Below are 20472 nucleotides of genomic sequence, written 5' to 3' on the forward strand. Positions count from 1 at the left end.
GACCGGAAGAATAAAGTTTGTTCGTTTGAGACCTCGTTTCAGAGAAAATCGAGTTTGAAGTTGCGCGGGGTACACGCACAGGCGACTAATTCTCGATTCAATGTAGTTGGCGCTACTGGGCACGAGGCTAATCTACGCGCAAAAATAAATGAGAAATGTAGAAAAATATTTGTTCGTTTGAGGCTTCGTTTTCCAGGAAATTCAATTTAAAGTTACAATCGTTAACAGTCGCGCTTGTACGCCAGGTGCTCGCATACCCCGCGAATCTTCAAACTCGATTTCCTCGGAAACGAAGCCTCATGTGAACAAAATTTATTCTCCATTTTCGATTTGCTTTTTCGTGTAAAATTATTTTTCCTCGCGGAATCAATTTTTTGATACGTTGCCGAAAAAGTGGCGGAGAAATCGTGTAAATCTACATATTTCACGCGATAAATTTGTATAAATATTTGGAAACGTTTCTATTTCTTATTTCTTTCTTAACTTACGTACAAGTAAGTTAATTTTGTTGAATAATGATGAAATAATTCGTAACCACGGTTTGAATAATATTAGAAAGATTCACAGCTGCGACGTTTGGAAGAAAACTAGGAATGGAATGTGGAGAGAGACTATTAAAGGAATATAACCTGTAATATGCTTCTCAGCCGACGATTCGAAAAGGATGAGCGCGGATATTGCATCTCCAGGAGCCCCTTAACTGTTCTCCACAAACATAGTCGAACATTGCGGATGCACATGCAGGACGCACCTTTTGTGGGACCAGCGTTGCGGTGCGGAATTGTCGCGAGCAAACACACGCCCGGATAAATAAAGGAGCGGTTGCAGTGCACCGCCGCTGCTACACGTTAAACAATTCGTCGGCCATAGGCCACGAGGATGGGTAAAAAGCAATCTAGATAAACGCTTTCGATGCTTGTTATACGGGAGCCAACTGATTCGTCGCTCTTGCACGCCTCGAAGGGGAAATCTATTATTTATTATTACTTTCAAAAGGTATACAAAAATTTATAAAATTATTAAATTCATTATGATATATATTTAAGAAAGGAAAAAATTATTAAATGTATTATCAAATATATAAGGAGGGCGAAAAAATTGTTGAATGTATTATTAAATATATAAAAAGTGTATGAAATTATTAAATGTATTAAAAAATTTATGAAAATATTAAATGTATTATCAAATGAATAAAAAAAATTTATGAAACTGTTAAATGTATTAAAAAATGTATAAAAATATTAAATGTATTATCAAACGTACAAAAAAATGTATAAAATTTTTAAAAGTATTAAAAAATTTATGAAAATATTAAATGTATTACCAAATGAATAAATAAAATTTATGAAACTGTTAAATGTATTAAAAAATGTATAAAAATATTAAATGTATTATGAAACGTATAAAAAAATGTATAAAATTTTTAAAAGTATTAAAAAATGTATGAAAATATTAAATGTATTATCAAACGTATAAAAAAATGTGTAAAATTATTAAATGTATTAAAATGTTTATAAAAATATTGAATGTATTATCACATGTATAAAAAATGAATAAAATTACTATATATATAAAAGAATATATAGAAATGTTAAATGTATTATTAAATATATAAAAAATGAATGAAATTACTATATATATAAAAGAATGTATAAAAGTGTTAAATGTGTTATTAAATGTATAAGGGAATGTATAAAATTAATAAATATATTATTATATCTGTAGCAAATATGTGTAAAATAATTAAATATATAAAAAATATATGAAAATATTAAATGTATTATTAAATGTATAAAATGTATAAAATTATACAACTATAATTTATTTTGTATTTCCTAGAGTTATTTAAAATTCATTTCTTGTGTTATTTTCTGAAAATTATTTCTAAAATTAATTTTCCAAAAATTATCCGAAAATTATTTACTTGATAAGCTTGGTATTAAATAGCTATAACTATAGAAACTGCAGATAGTTCTCTGTGTCAAGGACTTCATGACAGTGTCACTTCAATATGAATTGAAAGTGTCGCTTAATAGAATAATTTATGAGAGCACTATGGCTCTTGAATCTAGTATTTGGATATAAATTGAGAATCGCTGATACGGTGTCATAAATACTATTAATGTCAAGTATCATATAACCCAAATTACTATAGTCACCCATAACCAAAAGAAATTATTTCAAAATTAAACAAATATAATCTACCACAAGTAGAATTTTTAAGAATATTTATTAAATATTCAAAAATAATGTTGCATCAAAATATTTTATTTGTAAGTTTTTACACACTGAAGATCAGTACAATCCATACTAAATTTTATACACCTTTAACACTTCAGTATACCTTTATCCATAATTTCTTTCCATGAATAGCACCCCCTCTTTCTATTAGACATCAAATCATAATTTTATGTGACATCAACATGATAATTCTCAATTTTTATCGTTCTTAATAATGTGTCCAAACCTAACCCCTAAACCATGAATGCAAAACCCACCATATTAATTAATAAAATAATCTCTTGATATAACATTAAGTTCTCGTAGAAAATGAAATAATACATGATTGTTTATTATATATTAACAGAAAGAATAAATACATTTAATATAACACTTACAGATAACCTCCATGAAGCCTCTCATGTCGACTCACGCTCCGCCATGTTTCTTTCTTCCCCCACTCCCGAATTCTCACCGCTCAGGCGTCCACCAGATGGCGACTCACTCACACGCCGACCTCCAAATACAAATGTACACCCACAGATCTGAAAAACGAATATTCTCCTATAAATTTCGCCCCAATCTTATGAATAATTATATTATTTTTGATATAATTAAGAGAGTTATATTTCGAGAAGGACTCTGAAGGACCAGTCTAATCGCAAGACTAAAAACCGAGCTTCTCGCGGTATCCATCTTAACTGACAAAATAGAGTCGTGTGTCAACCAAAACAATTTCGAGGTCCAAGTCGTTGCGAATCTGATTCTTGTCGAGTTAGCAGGATATTTATATACGACCATCGTGGTGGGTGTGATTGGTCAAGTTTCTAGAAGCGGTAGAGGAAGCAGCCATGGGACTGGAGACCTTGCAAGGAGTTCGCAAGGAGTTCCAGTGTGCTTGGAGGGGTTGATTTATAGAGTAACCTGTAGTATCGTGGCCTTATAAATTCTGGGCCATACGACCGCCATGTGTTGGAACGCGACATAATTAAATTTGGTTTACGGGAACATAGTGATCCAACAAATTTAAGTTGGCTTGTTGATGTCCCTGCAGGATTTTACGATTGGGAGAGGTGAAAAAATTATTAGAGAGTGACGAAGACTGACTGCAGCTGAGCAAGTCACATCTTCGGCGTCGTTGTTGATTATTTAAACGAAAAAACTTTTATGGCGCGATAAAATTCCTAATCCGATACAAAGATATAAATAAATAAGTTATCCATTTGCTTCATCCTTGACAGTAAATCTAAATAACAGATTTTTAACTTCTGACTACAAATTTTGTCACCTGACTTCACGATTTTAGTGTAGTATAACTATAATTAATTTTTTAATACACTGGGTCTCTAATGACTGATGTATAAATGAGTAGATAGTGATCTAGGTGTAAAAATAAGTAGAAAAGGAAGAATCAAATTTCCTCATTTGAGACTTAGTTTTCGAAAAGATTGAGATTGAAAATTCATGGGGTGTGCATTCTTTTATTGGTGCCTTTATGATAGGAATTTCACTGTAAATTTTATGTATTCGTGTTTGTAAACACTTCTAGTGTTTGTGCTTTTATATTAAATAAAACGAATGATGGAATAACACAAAGATTATTGCTTCTTTAACGTTAAAATCCCTAGAATTCAATTCCCACCCCACAAATATTCAAACTCAATTTTCTCAACAATGAAACGTCAAATGAGCAAATTTTATTCTTCCTTTTCGGCTTATTTTCTGATAAAGAATCCAAATCCTTTGGAAACAGAATCCTACTTATATTTTTAATTATCAGAGACCCTGTATATATATACTTTCTATGAGAATTTAAAATTATGGTGTAATACAGTTACTCTATATTTAATTTGCGAATGTTGTATAGAAATTTGGAGGAACACAACTATTCCAGATCTCGTAATAATTAAATTAATGACAGAAAATAATTTTATTTCTGTATATACACGGTGCTTCAAAATTTTGTTGTTGATTGTGCAAAGAATTTTACATATAAAATGTCATAAATATGTATTTATAAAATTCACTAGTTAAGAATGGAAAGATTATTGAAATAAGGAGACTCTTGCTTATTTGTAGCTTCCAGACATCCTTTCTCCTTATTCCACTTCATCTGAGACTCGCATTTAGATTTACAACGTCTACCAAGATTGATCAATAGTTGACTGAATAAGTGATCAATTATGGTAGCTTCAGTGACAAATGAAGATGCTTGTAAATCAAGAAGAAGTATCGTTGGTACGAGCTTTACCTTTATAAGGGTAACAATAAGCAGTTGGAAGTCAAACTTCACTGCTCTGGGAAGTGTCCTCGGCTTCCTGAGTACTTATTGCACGAGGCAATTCGTGGAAATACTGAGATAATAACACTGATAGTAATATCACTAAAAGGTCTAGTTATCTTTTCAAGGATAACAAATTAAATTAAATACATTTGTGGTTTATTTGAACGTTTTCTTTCCAAGAATTGGGCTAGGTCTCATCCTAATCTGTGAAGCTGAGTCCTCGCAATGGCGAATGAGAATTCCATGCATCTTACTTTGGACTTCTCTTGTAATAAACCGTAGCCTTGCAACGATGGTGTAACGTATGTTACAGGTCAATAGTGATTTTTGAAACTACTACCTCCAAGTTAGCTAACGCGATACGTTAACATTGGCGTAAGATATCCGTAAAATTCTTACACTCGAATAATAGAAGACGCAATTGAAGACCTAGGATTGGAAATACGAAGCAGTGAATCGGATGAGGAATCAGATGACAATAGCTCGGAAGATTTATAAGGTAAAGGAGTACAAAAGTAATAATAATTAACATCATTTATGAAAATTGATTTAAAATTTAAGATGTATCTTTTATGATAAATTAATTATGTAATTGCATCGTACTAGATAACCGTTTAAAAAAATCATACGATGCAACATAAATATAAAAAATATGTGTACAGTACAGCACGTTTGCTGCATAATGCAATGAAAAGTTAATCGAGATGCTAATTAGTAATTAGTAATTGCAAATAATCACGTGTTCGTCGGAAGAATCCGAAGTTAATATGCTTTTGGGATGAGTCTGCGCTCTTGCATCTATTTGTTGCGTCTGTCTCACTTTGCCTCGTTGCTTCGTTCGCTTTCTTTGTCACATGGTGTTCTATGACCGGGCTAATAGGAAGGGATCAGTTCTACCAATAAGGGAAGCGTTTTACTCTACTTCTACCATGACGTTAGAATGGTTGGGTTGGTGGGGATTCGGTCCTACAAGTTTCTCGGATGACTTCTTTTCGGCCACGCATAGTACCTGATCCAAAGTCAGTTATAAGAGTCAGTTTTAAGAAAGATCAGAAGAGTGTGACCACAGCGAATCTCTCTTATTTCATAGTCAGCCATCGTCCTTTTATTTACAAGCTTATTTTATTCTATTAAGAAGCCAACAATACTATCTTCGGTCAATCCACCCAAAAACGATTCTACATACACGAGGTAAATCACATTCGAAACACGTAGACTCTCCTCACTCATCGAATTGCCTAAATCTCGATTCGATTCAACGATTCGACCCCTGGATGGTCGATCAGGGAGCGTAATATCGCATTAGAAGGTTGGAGTAGGCAGAGTAAAATTTCGCGATCGCGGAGTTATGGACGCTGGTAATTTCCACGGGCCACCCATCCATTATACCCTAATCGATAACTTCCAGGCACCGGCGTTGCGCTGGAAATCCGATAACAAGCTTTCAAGGGAAGCACCGAGAGAATCGACAGTCGAATTCTTCTTCTTCCACCGAATGTCCCGATAGTCGATGTTCCACCCTGCCCATCTGCCGAGGAATCAGCCAACGGCTAAAGGAAACGTCGAAGTCGGCCCCGTCGGCTAATTTCAAGCGTCGCGACGCCGCATAGGCCGCGGGACAGGCCTCGTCTCCTCGATAATGAACCGTTTTTAAGATATCGAGGTCGTCACGTCACGAGACCCGACAGGCAGAACAAAGCTCCTGGAAGACTTTAAAACGGCACGACGGTGGACAGATTCTGCCATGGATAAATGCCCGGGAAAGAAAGGTGTGCCAGATTGCTAGCCGCTAACGTTGCTCTTCTTTCGTAAGCCTCGATCAACCTCGCGAGTGTATATACAGGCTGTCGTATCGGGATACGTGTCAAGAGAAATCGCTAGTGAAACGTATCTGAAGTATATCAGGGACACTTGGACAGGTGGAGTAAGCTTTCTTTTCTTCTTCCTTTTTTTTTTTTCTTTCTCTTTAATGTTCTTGAGAAGATTTGGGGTTTTAGGGGTAGTGTGAGTAAGTATCGGTGTGGAAGTTGGTTCTGTGTGAGATTGTTCTGAATAGGAAGATTTGTTTAAATTATTCTTGGATTATGGTTGGAATTAATGAATTAAAAATAATTGGGAATTATTGGGAAAATTTGTATAAATGGTTTATAGATGGTGAAAATTTCCTTTTCTTTTTTAATGTTGCTGAAGGTATTTTGGATTTTAATTATTATCAGTGTGTAAGTTTGTTCTATGTAAGATTGTTCTGAATGGGAAAATTTGTTTAAATTGTTCTTAGGTTATGGTTGGAAATAATAAACTAAAAATAATTGGGAATTATTGGGAAAATTTGTATAAATGGCTTATAGATGGTGAAAGTTTCCTTTTCTTTTTTAATATTGCTGAAGGTATTTTGGATTTTAATTATTATCAGTGTGTAAGTTTGTTCTATGTAAGATTGTTCTGAATGGGAAAATTTGTGTAAATTATTCTTAGGTTATGGTTGGAATTAATGAATTAAAAATAATTGGGAATTATTGGGAAAATTTGTATAAATGGCTTATAGATGGTGAAAGTTTCCTTTTCTATTTTAATGTTGCTGAAAGTATTTTGGGTTTTAATAATTATGGGTGTGTAAGCTTGTTCTATGTAAGATTGTTCTGAATGGGAAAATTTGTGTAAATTATTCTTAGGTTATGGTTGGAAATAATAAACTAAAAATAATTGGGAATTATTGGGAAAATTTGTATAATTGGTTTATAGATGGTGTAAGCTACTTTTCTTTCTCCTTTTTTTCGGAATTTTGTGGAGGATATTTTGGATTTTAGGGGTAGTGTGAGTAATTATCGGTACGGAAGTTGGATCTGTGTGAGATTGTTCTGAATGGGAAGATTTGTTTAAATGGTTCTTAGTTTATTGTTGGAAATAATGAACTAAATATAATTGGGAATTATTGGAAAAATTTGTTTAAATTTAGATACATGAAGATCTTTGAATAAGGATAGTAAATAATATTGTAAAGGTTAGGGTAGGTATTTGGTTATTGTATAAATTATGATTTTTCTAGTATTTTTGTTTATTTTCTTTTCATGAAGATATTTTGGAACTTGGGAGTGATGTGAGTAATTTTTGTTGTATGTGTAAATATGATTTTTACGGATGAAATAAATGGGAAAATTTGATGAAATGATTTTTAGATTTATTTAAATTTAGATAAGCGAAAATATTTATAAGGAGAAAGGAAATAATTCTAAAAATTTATGTAAGAATTACGATATTAATATTTCATATATGATAGCTTTTTTGGTAAAGAACTACATTTTATTTCTAAATAAATGTACCATTCTGTTGAGAAATTTTTAAAATATGAATAATTTTAACCGAAGAGTTGCTTTAATTTAATAAAGCCTCTTTAATATATACCACGACATAAAATTGAAGCTATTTAACAGGTTCATGTAACGTGGTAATTTCATCGATTTTTACTTATAATTAGCCATTTTCATTTTCAAAGAACGCACAATATACGATGTCCTTTTTCTTTGTTCAGGTAGTTAAATATATTATGAAAGGAACGCATTACAAATTTAAATGAATATGGACGTACAAAGGAATAATCACAGAAAGGAGAGAATTTGCTCCATTCATAGGGCTTCCAAGGTATTAATTAATTCTTTGTAATGCGAGATATTCCCTTATTTTGTCAGGTAATTCGAATTAATTTTTAAATGATGCAAAGTAAAAGAATCAAAGTAGCTAATGTCTAAATATTACAATTTTATATAACGTGATAAAGACTCGAAGAATATATAATTGAATACAAATATATTATACAAACACACATATGTATAATATATTAAAAGTACCCTAATTATTATTGCACTGTTAGTAATATGTGAATTACGATATTTCAATTAATAATTACTAAAAAATCACCTGAAATAATCCATTAGGAACCATTTTATGTCTTCCTCTGCGCGAAACAAGAGAAATAAATTTAAAAACTCTGTCCCGCAAAAAATAAAAATTCGAAAAAATAGCATGGAAAAAGGAATGAGATATTCTTTCAATCAACTCTCAAAAATATGTTACCGCAAAAAGGTTTTGCCTGTTTCTCTTGAATGCTATTTTTTTCTTCGTTATTCACTTTTCCCAACACAGAACATACTGAAATTTCATTTACAAGTGTCCATCACATTTCTACTTTTTAATCTAAAATTTTGTAATTTTTACAAATTAATTCGTAATTTATGCTTCAAACCTTATTTCAATATATATTCGACACTTTCAAAAAAGATTTTACTTAAATTTTTCCATGTCAAAAATTTCTGTTCCTAAACCTAAGCATTTAGCAGATCACTATTCCTTGATATCAAATATTTCAACTCAGATAACACAATCTTCAAACAATTCACTCGCATTGTAATTTTTACAAATTAATTCATATTTTATACTTCGAAATTTGTTTTAAAATATATTCGGTATTTTCAAAAAAGAATAGATACTCGGATTTTACATAAACTTTTCCATGTCACGAGTCGAAAATTTCTGTTCTCAAACCTAAGCATTCAACAAATCACTATTCTTTGATACCAAATTTTTGATACCATTTTATGTAACAGAATCTTCAAACAATTCACTTGCATTGTAATTTTTACAAATTAATTCATATTTTATATTTCGAAATTAATTTAACAAATATTCAATATTTTCAAAAGAAGGTATACACTTTCTTTTTGTTTCAATTTTTCAATAGCAAAGATACAATATTTCCGTACCGAAACCTAATTCAGGCAACGAACATCGGACCGCAGTGTCGTTCCGCAATGAAAGTCCATTACAGAATTCAGTTACGAAAACCAAAGGACACTGTTTCGCCTATCCCTCGGCCTATTGTGCGTCAGCCAAGATTCGTTCTCGCGTTGTTGGCCAGCAGTCAACTCGCAAGGGCTCGCCAAATCAAATTCCATGCCTTTAAACGCCCCGGTTGGGTGCCTCTCAACACTGGTACCTTGGGACTTTCAGCCTGTTTGAAACTGTACTAGTGATAACTCCGACGATTTCCTCGATTACATGAATGTTTTTAACAAACGTTACTGTTAATGGTACAACTACTAAAAGGTGAATGTACTTAAACATATTACTGTTAATAACAATTCATGCATGGTAATAAAAATAAATAGGTATATAGAGTTATGTATTTGCATGAAATGTATAAAAGACTATAGAATTTCAAATACTCATATTATAATAGAAAACAGAATTAGGGTAGGTTATGTAGAGTGTACTTAAACATATTACTGTTAATAACAATTGAAGTATGGTAATAAAAATAAGTAGGTATATGGAGTTATATACTTGCATGAGATATATGAAAGTGTGTAAAATATGAGAAATTCATTATTATAATAGAAGAAAGAATTGGGGTATAAGAAGATTAGGGTAGGTTATGTAAAGTGTATTTAAACGTATTACTGTTAATAACAATTGATTTATGGAAATAAAAATAAATAGGTATATAGAGAAATATATTAGTATGATATATATGAAAGACTAGAATATCAGAAGTTTATTATTATAAAACAAAATTAGGGTAGAAGATTAGGGTAGGTTATGACATATTTCTGTTAATAATAATTGAAGTGTGGCAATGAAAGTAAATATGTATATAGAGAAATATATTAGCATAAGATATATGAAAGACTATACGATATTAGAAATTCATATTATAAAGCAAAATTAGGGTAAAAGATTAGGGTAGATTATGTATATTACACTTAAACATATTTCTGTTAATAATAATTGAAGTATGACAATAAAAATAAATATGTACATAGAGAAATATATTAGCATAAGATATATTAAAAACTATACAATATTAGAAATTCATGTTATAAAGCAAAATTAGGGTAAAAGCTATATAATAGGTTATGTATAGTATACTTAAACATATTACTGTTAACAATAATTGTAGTATGGCAATAAAAATAAATATGTACATAGAGAAATATATTAGCATAAGATATATGAAAGACTATACAATATTAGAAATTCATATTAAAAAACAAAATTAGTGTAGAAGATTAAGGAAAGTTATTTAGAGTATATATATAATAAATATGTAGTCTGCAAGAGAGATTATGTAATATTAGTGTAAAACCAAAGTGTTTTATATCTTACATTATAAAATAACATATATTGTAATATATAAAAATATATGTGTTACATATTATATATAATTAGAGTAAATTTTATTAAATTATTATTATTGTTAGTATTATTAAATATAGAATATGGAATATTAATATTATTAATATTATTCTAAAACTAGTAAACCTTAATTTTATCTTCCTTTTCCATGAGAGATTGTCTTCTACAATACATTCTCCATGCAGTATTCTATAAGAAACCACCTCCTACTCACTTGCATAATAGCTTCGATCGCTCTCTGTGTACTTTGACATCACGCTCTTCTAACCTCATTGTATTTGAAGCATTTATGTACCTTGTAAGCTTCCCACGCTTACCACTAGAGGGATACGCATTGCAAATACGTTTCTCGAAGGTGCTCGCTTCGCCGTCCATTTTACTCAAATACCACTTGCAGCCTAATGTCTACTGAACCTTATTCTAACATCCAAGACATGGATTTCTCCAAAGTATTACCCTCCTTCCAACTAATTCCAAATAAAATATCCACCGGCAACGTTGCTCAATACCGCAATATCATTTATGTATCACGTTACTTCTACAAAGTATAAAATTCTCAAAACTGTCACACGAGTCTTTTTAAACTTACTAAGAGCTCGATCAAACTTAACAAGGACCACTCGTCGTCAAACAGATTCGCACGGCTCACGGACAATCTTCAAAAATAGAATAAATTAACTCTTTTTGTTCGACGATTTTTTGGCTAAAGAGGGATACGAGTTGAAAAATTTTCTTCCATAAGGCTGATGATATTTTTTGAGAAGTAAATAAGTAATCGTAGAATAATTAACACGTAGAATTATTCAATTTCGTTACCTCGCACACAGTTACATTATTTTAAATTTGACATATAAATTAATATCGAGCTTCGATATTTTATCAATTGGTGACCTAGAGGCATCTCTCGAGTGCAAAGGGTTATTCCCTAAATCTCCTTTCGACTCTTGTCTGTCGAATAAAATCGTGATTCTCCTCGACCATCGCTATAAAAATCACTGCATAGCCATTATAAAGATGCGTACAGCTTTCGTTCAGAAATAAAAGAAAACTCGGACCCCGTATCTCAGAGACGAAGGAGCGTGTATCGTGAAAGGAGCGCGAGGTGCATAACTCAAGTGCGCCTCTGGCGGTGGCGTGGAGAATCACTCGGCCGGTCGATCTGCCGGCAGAAAGCGATAAAACGCAAGCCTCCGGTTTTACATTCGACTGTCCAATGACAGGCCACGGTCCACTGGCGGCCGTCACCGGCACCTGAATCCTCGCGTCTTCCGACGTGAGAACGCTGCTCCCATCATACCCACCACCTTCGACCCTCGTTTCCTCGACGAGGGAAGAAGCAACCGCGTCGTCCACGTGCCGATTTCCACACAGGCCGCCTGGTGCGGCTGACGTTTCTCTCGAAAGGAAAATAGGGAAGAGGGACGCGGTGATCGCGGGGCTGGGCCGCGAGGAGAGAAACGATGGAACACCGGGGGTGGCGAACGGGTGGAACGGCTGATTTACCCCGGTGCGCGTCTGCAGGAGCCGGCTGAGCAGAGGGGGTAAGAGACGCGGAAAGAGAAGCCCGAGGGAGCGAGGAAAACGTACTAGTGACCCGAATACGTCTCGCTCCGGGGCACAATCTGTGAACATCTTCGCCTGGTAATGCTCTATGCGAATTCCTGTACCGCGGCCAGCCCCTATCTGCCTCTCTCGGCCCGTCCTTCTCCATCCCGCAGCCGCTCAACCCTTTCAGCAGCACCTTCTCGCGCCTATCTGCCAGCCTGGTCCGGATGCATTCGTTGTTTCTGTTCGAGGCTGTTAACGGCAAGCACTTGTGGGCCTGGCGTTATTGGGTTGCGACGCGTGAAACGAACAGCTTATTTTCCAAATACTTTGGCTTCTGGCTTTTTTCTTCCAACGGATCGCGGCTCGACCCCGGCAAGCTTTGTTCAATGCTGCGCTGCCAGCCTCGCGATAGGGTTGTCCTCGCTGGGAATCGGGTCTGCCAGCGATATGCTCGCGTTTGTTCCAGCGATGCGGAGTGGCGAGGAGGGTTAATTGCTCGGGGTAGATAAATCGTAAGGGTGGGATGGATTGTTCCGAGGTTTAACCTGCGGATCTTTTTAATTATGTTCTGTTTTAGAGATATTCGTTCGTGGTTGCTGAATTGTACAATCGTTCGGAACTGGGTAAATGGTTTTTCGAATGGTTTTGCTTTTCCTTTTCTATTTTTTCATTTTTAGTTCGGCATTTTGTGGGCTGTCTGAGTTATTTGTACAGGGGTGTACTATGGAAGCTTCGGACAGACGGAATAGACGTGATTCGTTATGTAAAGAGAAATTAAAAATAGTATGGAATAAAATATTTCCATTTTTCAGTTAATTATGGAAAGTGCTAAATTTCCAAGAATTAATAAAATGTTTTAATAAATCATATTTGAGCTTGATTAAATAAAACCTATATAGAAAGGTAACAATTGAGTAAAGTATTCAAACCCTTCAAATTCTTTCTATATCTATCTCACTTCGTTTTTCATAAATTATTCTGAACAGCCAAATATAGTGGAAAGACATTCAGGAAATATAATTTGAAATATAATTTCTCTTCAATCACAAATCTTAAGATACTTTTTACCTGTGTTTTAAAAATTTCAAATCACAAAAAAAGGGAATCACAAAATTTCTAATCACAATGAACAAGACATCACGAAATTTCAAATGCTAAAAAGAATCCACAGAATTTAAGTTCACAAGAGGAGATAGTCACAAAATTTCTTACTACAAAAAAAGAACACCATAAAATTTGAAATCATGGAGAGGAAATGTCTATAAAATTTGAGATCACAAGAAAAGGAAGTCATAAAATTTACAATCACAAAAAGCAGCACCACAAAAGTTGAAATTACAAAGCGAAGAATCCGCAAAATTTAAAATCACAAAAAGGGGGAATCACAGAAAAGGAAATCACAAAAAAATGAATCCCCAAAATTTGAGATCACAAAAAGGGGGAATCGCTGAAAAGGAAATCACAAAAAATAAATCCCCAAGATTTAAGATCACAAAAAGGGGGAATCGCAGAAAAGGAAATCACAAAAAAATGAATCCCCAAAATTTAAGATCACAAAAAGGGGTAATCGCAGAAAAGGAAATCACAAAAAAATGAATCCCTAAAATTTAAGATCACAAAAAGGGGTAATCACAGAAAAGGAAATCACAAAAAAATGAATCCCCAAAATTTGAGATCACAAAAAGGGGGAATCGCTGAAAAGGGAATCACAAAAAATAAATCCCCAAGATTTAAGATCACAAAAAGGGGGAATCGCAAAAAAGGAAATCACTAAAAAAGGAATCCGCAGTATTTAAAATCGCCAAAACATGGGAGTCACAAAATTTCGAATAAAAAAAAGAAATTAAATGGAAAAAGGAGTTATCACAAAATTCCAAATCGCAAAGAGATATATAAAATAAATCGTAAAATTTCACACCACGAGAGACACGAAAGTAGGTTCTCTAAATTCTCGAAATTTAGAACTCGAAGCTTTCCTGTACCCCGAGATTTCTACGTTTCCGAAAAGCCAGGCCTGTGTTAGAAGCACGTGTCCTCATTATTGTTTACGTAGAAACGAGAAGGGGCCGAGGTGCGTAGGGCGAAAAATATGGAAAATGTTCGCGAGATGAGTTACGGCCGAGGCTTTTCATTCGATGGGTACGGAACGTGGGCTTGGCCGTGCAACAGTGTGAAAAATGCGGGACTTCCCCGTTTCACGGCGCAGCCCCAGTGATGCATCGAGAACTGCCATCGGCGGGACAAATACCTCGACAATTTCAAGTGGGATTTCGAAATTCAGCAAAGTAAATACACGCCGTCATAACGAAGACGCATGGGTGAGATAAAAAATTCTGAACCATGCACAGGATAATGCACGAATTTTATTTCACTTTTGTCCCCCATTTTACCCTTTTCATCGCCATTTTCCACGTTTTCCTTCCACGAGTTTAAATAAATAATTTCATACATTACGCAGTTCCTGCGAATTTTAAATGTCGAGTGTTGGAATATTACGAAATAAATATGTTATATCGAAGTGATACTTTATTTTAATTAAGCATTATATACTTGTTTCATCCGCGATAGAATTAAATAAAAATTTTAAAAATTTTAGGAATTCTTCGAATTTTTCGAGTGAAATATAATTATCGTCGAGTGATTGGTATACCTTACAATCATGAGATTTGACATGACTTCGACAGTAACGCAAAGGATAAGATCCCCGTTCTAAACAAGACAAACTTCATGAAAAATATTTTTTGAAACAAGTTATAAATCATAAAATTAAAAATTAATTAAAAAACATGAATTTCCAAATTTCTTTTAATTACACAGGAATTAATTCCACTGATAATTTGATACAAAAAATACTCTAAAAACGAAAATTTATCAAACTTCCAAATATCCTAAGTCCCCGATATTTTTCAACTGTCAAACAAAGCGATTTGCAAATTTATGCAAATTTTAGTATACCTTACAATCATGAGATTTGACATGACTTCGACAGTAATGCAAAGAATAATATCCTTAAACAAAACAAATTTCATGAAAAATAATTTTTGAAACTAGTTATAAGTCATAAAATTAAGAATTAATTAAAAAACATGAATTTTCAAATTTCCTTTAATTCTACAGGAATTAATTCCACTGACAATTTGATACAAAAAATACACTAAAAACGAAAAATTCTCGAACTTTCAAATACCCTAAATCCCTAATATTTTTCAACTGTCAAACAAAGCGATTTGCAAATTTATGCAAATTTATGCAAATTTAACGATTGCATAAAATAAATTCTGCGTATTATTACTACATATTTACTAGACAAAATTTCAAAGTCTCTCTGAATAAAGAAAATCCCAATTCGAGGTAATAAATAAATAAACAATATTCATCTCTTTAAAAATAATTCGAGGAAAAATGAAATTTTTTCACAAACTTGCACCAATTTCCATTTACTTTCTCTCGCAAATATCCAACGATTCGAATTCTAGCGTTTAATAGGTCGCATCTAAATCGAGAGGCAGGAATGATTTTAGCGGAATCGAATCATCTCGATCGTTTATACGGCGGTTTGGCTGCATGGGAAATTCAGCAACTTTCGCGCGGCACGAACTTTTATTTACCCGGCGAATTTGTTAGCCTATTTTTTTCTGCGAATCAGTTTGTTCAGCACATTCGGCGAACGTGGATCGGAGAAATTTATTGACGTTGTACTTGTTACACGGTCAGCTCGAAGAGTAGAATTTATCGACTTGCTCAATTGAACAAATAAAAATACTTTTGGTGGATGGTTATTTTTCTTTTTCTTTCTTTTTCTTTTCCAGCTTTTCCCCTCATTTTTCCTGTCCAAAGTCACGGGAGCGGAGTAAATACTGTTAACCTTCCCCATAATTTTTCACGGCTTCCCTTGAGACTCGTGCTGTCGCACAGACTATCGAAAATGTAAAATTCTCGGAGTGATGTGTTTCGTTGGAAACAACTGGCATATTCGTGTCTGGATTGCAGGTGTGTCGATTATCGATAAATTATCGATATTTTAAGACGAGCAAATGTGATCGAGGGAAACAACGCGATAATTATGGTAAAATTATGCAAAGTATTTTATTTTTTTGGTATTGGTTATTAGAGACTGTGTGTCAACAAATTTTGTGACATACAATTTGCAATATTCGAAAATAAATTATTTCAAAGAGGAAGATAGTGAAAATATACTAGGGAGTATATTAATAAGTTGCTATAATGAGTTGAAGTATTAATAGAAATTAATAGAGTAGAACGTCAGTTATGCGAAATAATTGAAAGACAAATCTGTTTAGATAATTCATTTTTCAGATAACTCGTCTGAAGGAAGTAAATTTTGAATTATGTGATAAATGAATCAGAAATTAAATATTATTTATAATTTTATTATCTAAATTATTCTTATCCTGTATATAGTATATTAAAATACAAATATATATAGGAGATGATTCTACATGAAAAAACAAATCAAAAATAAAGAATAAAATTTTTCCATTCGAAGCTTCGTTGTCGAGATAATCGATTTTGAATATTCACCGAGTACGCGTGCACTTAGGTACGGTTTAGATGAATGGATCATCAATATATCAGTATCTGTGGTACATCCGAAGAGAAGCTGATTCTACATAAAAAAACGAATTGAAAATAAAAAATAAAATTTTTTCATTCGGAGCTTCGTTGTCGAGAGAATTCGTTTCGAATTTCCACCAGGTATGCTGGTACACTGATGATCCATACATCTAATCCAAAGTTAAGTGCACGTGTACTCGGTGAATATTCAAAGTCGATTTTCTCGATAACGAAGCTTCGAATCAAGAAATTTTATTCTTTATTTTCGATTTGATTTTTCACGTAGAATCACCTCCTTTTCAATTGTACCACCGATACTCATGCATTGATGGTCTATTCATATAAGCCATAGCTAAGTACACGTGCACTCGGTGAATATTCAAAGTCGATTTTCTCGGAAACGAAGCTTCGAATGAAAAAATTTTATTCTTCCTTTTCGATTTGATTTTTCACGTAGAATCACCCCCTCCTCGATTGTACCACCGATACTCATGTATTGATGATCTATTCATATAAGCCATAGCTAAGTACACGTGCACTCGGTGAATATTCAAAGTCGATTTTCTCGGAAACGAAGCTTCGAATGAAAAAATTTTATTCTTCCTTTTCGATTTGATTTTTAATGTAGAATCATTTTCTTGCCGGTTGTACTACCGTTACTGGGACACTCAGAATAATAAAGTTAAAAAATCTCCTTTTTATGCCAATCGCACATATCTCTATGTAACTATAGGTTTTAATTAATAGTTCTTATGGTAACACCCAGTGCACGGTGTGACAAACATTGATCATTTGAAAAATACCACGAATGCTTCATTTTAGGTTATTCCGTGAGAAATTTTTGCACGCAGCGAAAGATGAAATTTCAATAACCTGAATATACCTCCCGCCTGATACCACGTTGCTTGCGAACGATTTAAATATCGCGGAAGACTTATCTCCGCGAAAGAAAGTTCGCGGTGTCTTGCAACTGGCATGTCCAAGATTTCGTCCCAGCATTTTTGCGCCGTGTTTTTACAGAAAATGATGAATTTTCGCTAAGAAACCATTTACTTCACCGAGTTGGCAAGTCGTAAGCTGTCTTCAAAAGAAACCGTTTAATTACCACTGAGCAGTGGCTGAAACTTTTGTTGAAGCGTTTCTCAGAGTTTTAGCGAATAAATGGAGAATTTTTCATCAAGACCCGTGCAGTTCACCAGCATTTGTAATTTAAATTTAAAAAAAGAGAGCGAGAGAGATATGGAAAAAAGGGAACGAAGGGAAGCCTTTGAAACTTTGTTGGGACTACTACAGACGGATTCAAATATTTCTCTATCCTCTTCCATTCTTTTTCTTTTTTTTTTTTTGATATCATGAAAAATTGTGTAAGGTACGATACGAAGTCAAATTTACCATTTTCGGCAATTTTAATGTCGACAGTATTATTTTTGAACATAGTTTTGAAAAACTGGAGATGTGAATACCTTTTGAAAGAAATACTGTTACATAATTGTATAATTATCATACAGAGTGTACCAGCAACGGTAGTATAACGAGGAAAGGAGTAACTTTATATGCAGAAACAGATTGAGGAATAAGAACAAAATTTTTTGATTCGAAGCTTCGTTTTCGAGAAAATCGACTTTGAATATTCACCGAGTAAACGTGCACTTATTTATGACAAACATGTATAGACCATCAATATATCGGTGGTACAATCGAGGAGGGGGTAATTCTACATGAAAAAACAAGTTAAAAATAAAGAATAAAATTTTTTCATTTGAAGCTTCGTTTTCGAGAAAATTAACTTTGAATATTCACCAAGTACGTGTGCACTTAGCTTTGGTTTATATGAAGAAATCATCAGTACATGAATATAGGTGGTACAATCGTGGAGGGGGTGATTCTACATGGAAAAACAAATCGAAAATAAAGAATAAAGTTTTTTCATTCGAAGCTTCGTTGTCAAGAAAATCGACTTTAAATATCCACTGAGTGCGCTGGTATACCAATGGTCCGTTCCCCTTAGCAAAAGTTAAGTGCACACACGCTCGGTGTATATTCAAAGTCGATTTCCTCGACAACGAAGCTCCGAATCAAAAAATTTTATTCTTTATTTTCTATTTGGTTTTTCACGTAGAATAGCCCCTTTACGATTGTACCACCTATATTCATCTATTGGTGATTTCTTCATATAAATCAAAGTTAAGTGCACACGCGTTCGGTGTATATTCAAAGTCGATTTCCTCGACAACGAAGCTCCGAATCAAAAAATTTTATTCCTTATTTTCTATTTGGTTTTTCACGTAGAATAGCCCCTTTACGATTGTACCACCTATATTCATGTATTGGTGATTTCTTCATATAAATCAAAGTTAAGTGCACACACGTTCGGTGTATATTCAAAGTCGATTTCCTCGACAACGAAGCTCCGAATCAAAAAATTTTATTCCTTATTTTCTATTTGGTTTTTCACGTAGAATAGCCCCTTTACGATTGTACCACCTATATTCATGTATTGGTGATTTCTTCATATAAATCAAAGTTAAGTGCACACACGTTCGGTGTATATTCAAAGTCGATTTCCTCGACAACGAAGCTCCGAATCAAAAAATTTTATTCCTTATTTTCTATTTGGTTTTTCACGTAGAATAGCCCCTTTACGATTGTACCACCTATATTCATATATTGGTGATTTCTTCGTATAAACCAAAGCTACGTGTACACACACTTGGTGAACATTCAAAGTTAATTTTCTCGAAAACGAAGCTTCGAATGAAAAAATTGTATTCTTATTTTTCGATTCGTTTCTGCACAGTATATATAATTCTGAATTACCCTTCTCTTGGTTGTACTGCCGTTACTGGGACACTCTGTACATATTTCTGTATGACATGTACAATTTAGTTTACATGTAATTTGCAGGATTTAGTTTACACGTAGGGTACACGTAGTAGTGCTGTGCGTATATATGCACACACGCATTATATATTACAACGATTCACGGAACGAAATTGTTGTTTATTATCTACGAGTTCAATTCTGTCACACAAACATAGTGACATTTACATACACGAAACGTAAATTAGTATAACGATAAAGCATAATTAATTCGTTGCTCGTTTTACAATTAAACAGAACAAGTTTTTCATGGTGAAATTACTTTCTCCGCTTCTACTTTAAACTTTTCACCTTCGCGTTTATCTTTCAACACCTGGCCGGCTTTAATTAACGAGATTAAAATTCAATATTTGTATCCAACTTGTTTATCGTTAAAACTTCAAATGATTATCGAGCGTAAATAACCGAACAGAAGTTTTAAACGCCAGTTACGAGAAAAACAGAAATTTATCTTCTCACCGAGAAAACGTTTCATAAATGTACCCACCTAAGAAAATGCTCAATGGCTCGTTAATCAAGCCTTCATCTACATTTTCTGCCACGATGATCGGCCACTACGTCGAACGATTTTTCATTTTCCATACCAATAATGTCAATTAGTACTCTCCCAGAAAGTACCAATGGCCTGGAATATAATTACGGTCGAAGAGGTTTTCATTTACGAAAATTTTTAAGTAAAATGAGTTGCGAAATTGAAAATTTTATAAGCTTCAGCTTAAATTTAAATTAAATTTAAGATTCTAAGAAAGATTAATAATTTTCCAATGAAATTTCGC

Source organism: Eufriesea mexicana, unplaced genomic scaffold (assembly GCF_001483705.2).
Source record: "Eufriesea mexicana isolate 0111107269 unplaced genomic scaffold, ASM148370v2 scaffold460, whole genome shotgun sequence".
NCBI lineage: Eukaryota > Metazoa > Arthropoda > Insecta > Hymenoptera > Apidae > Eufriesea > Eufriesea mexicana.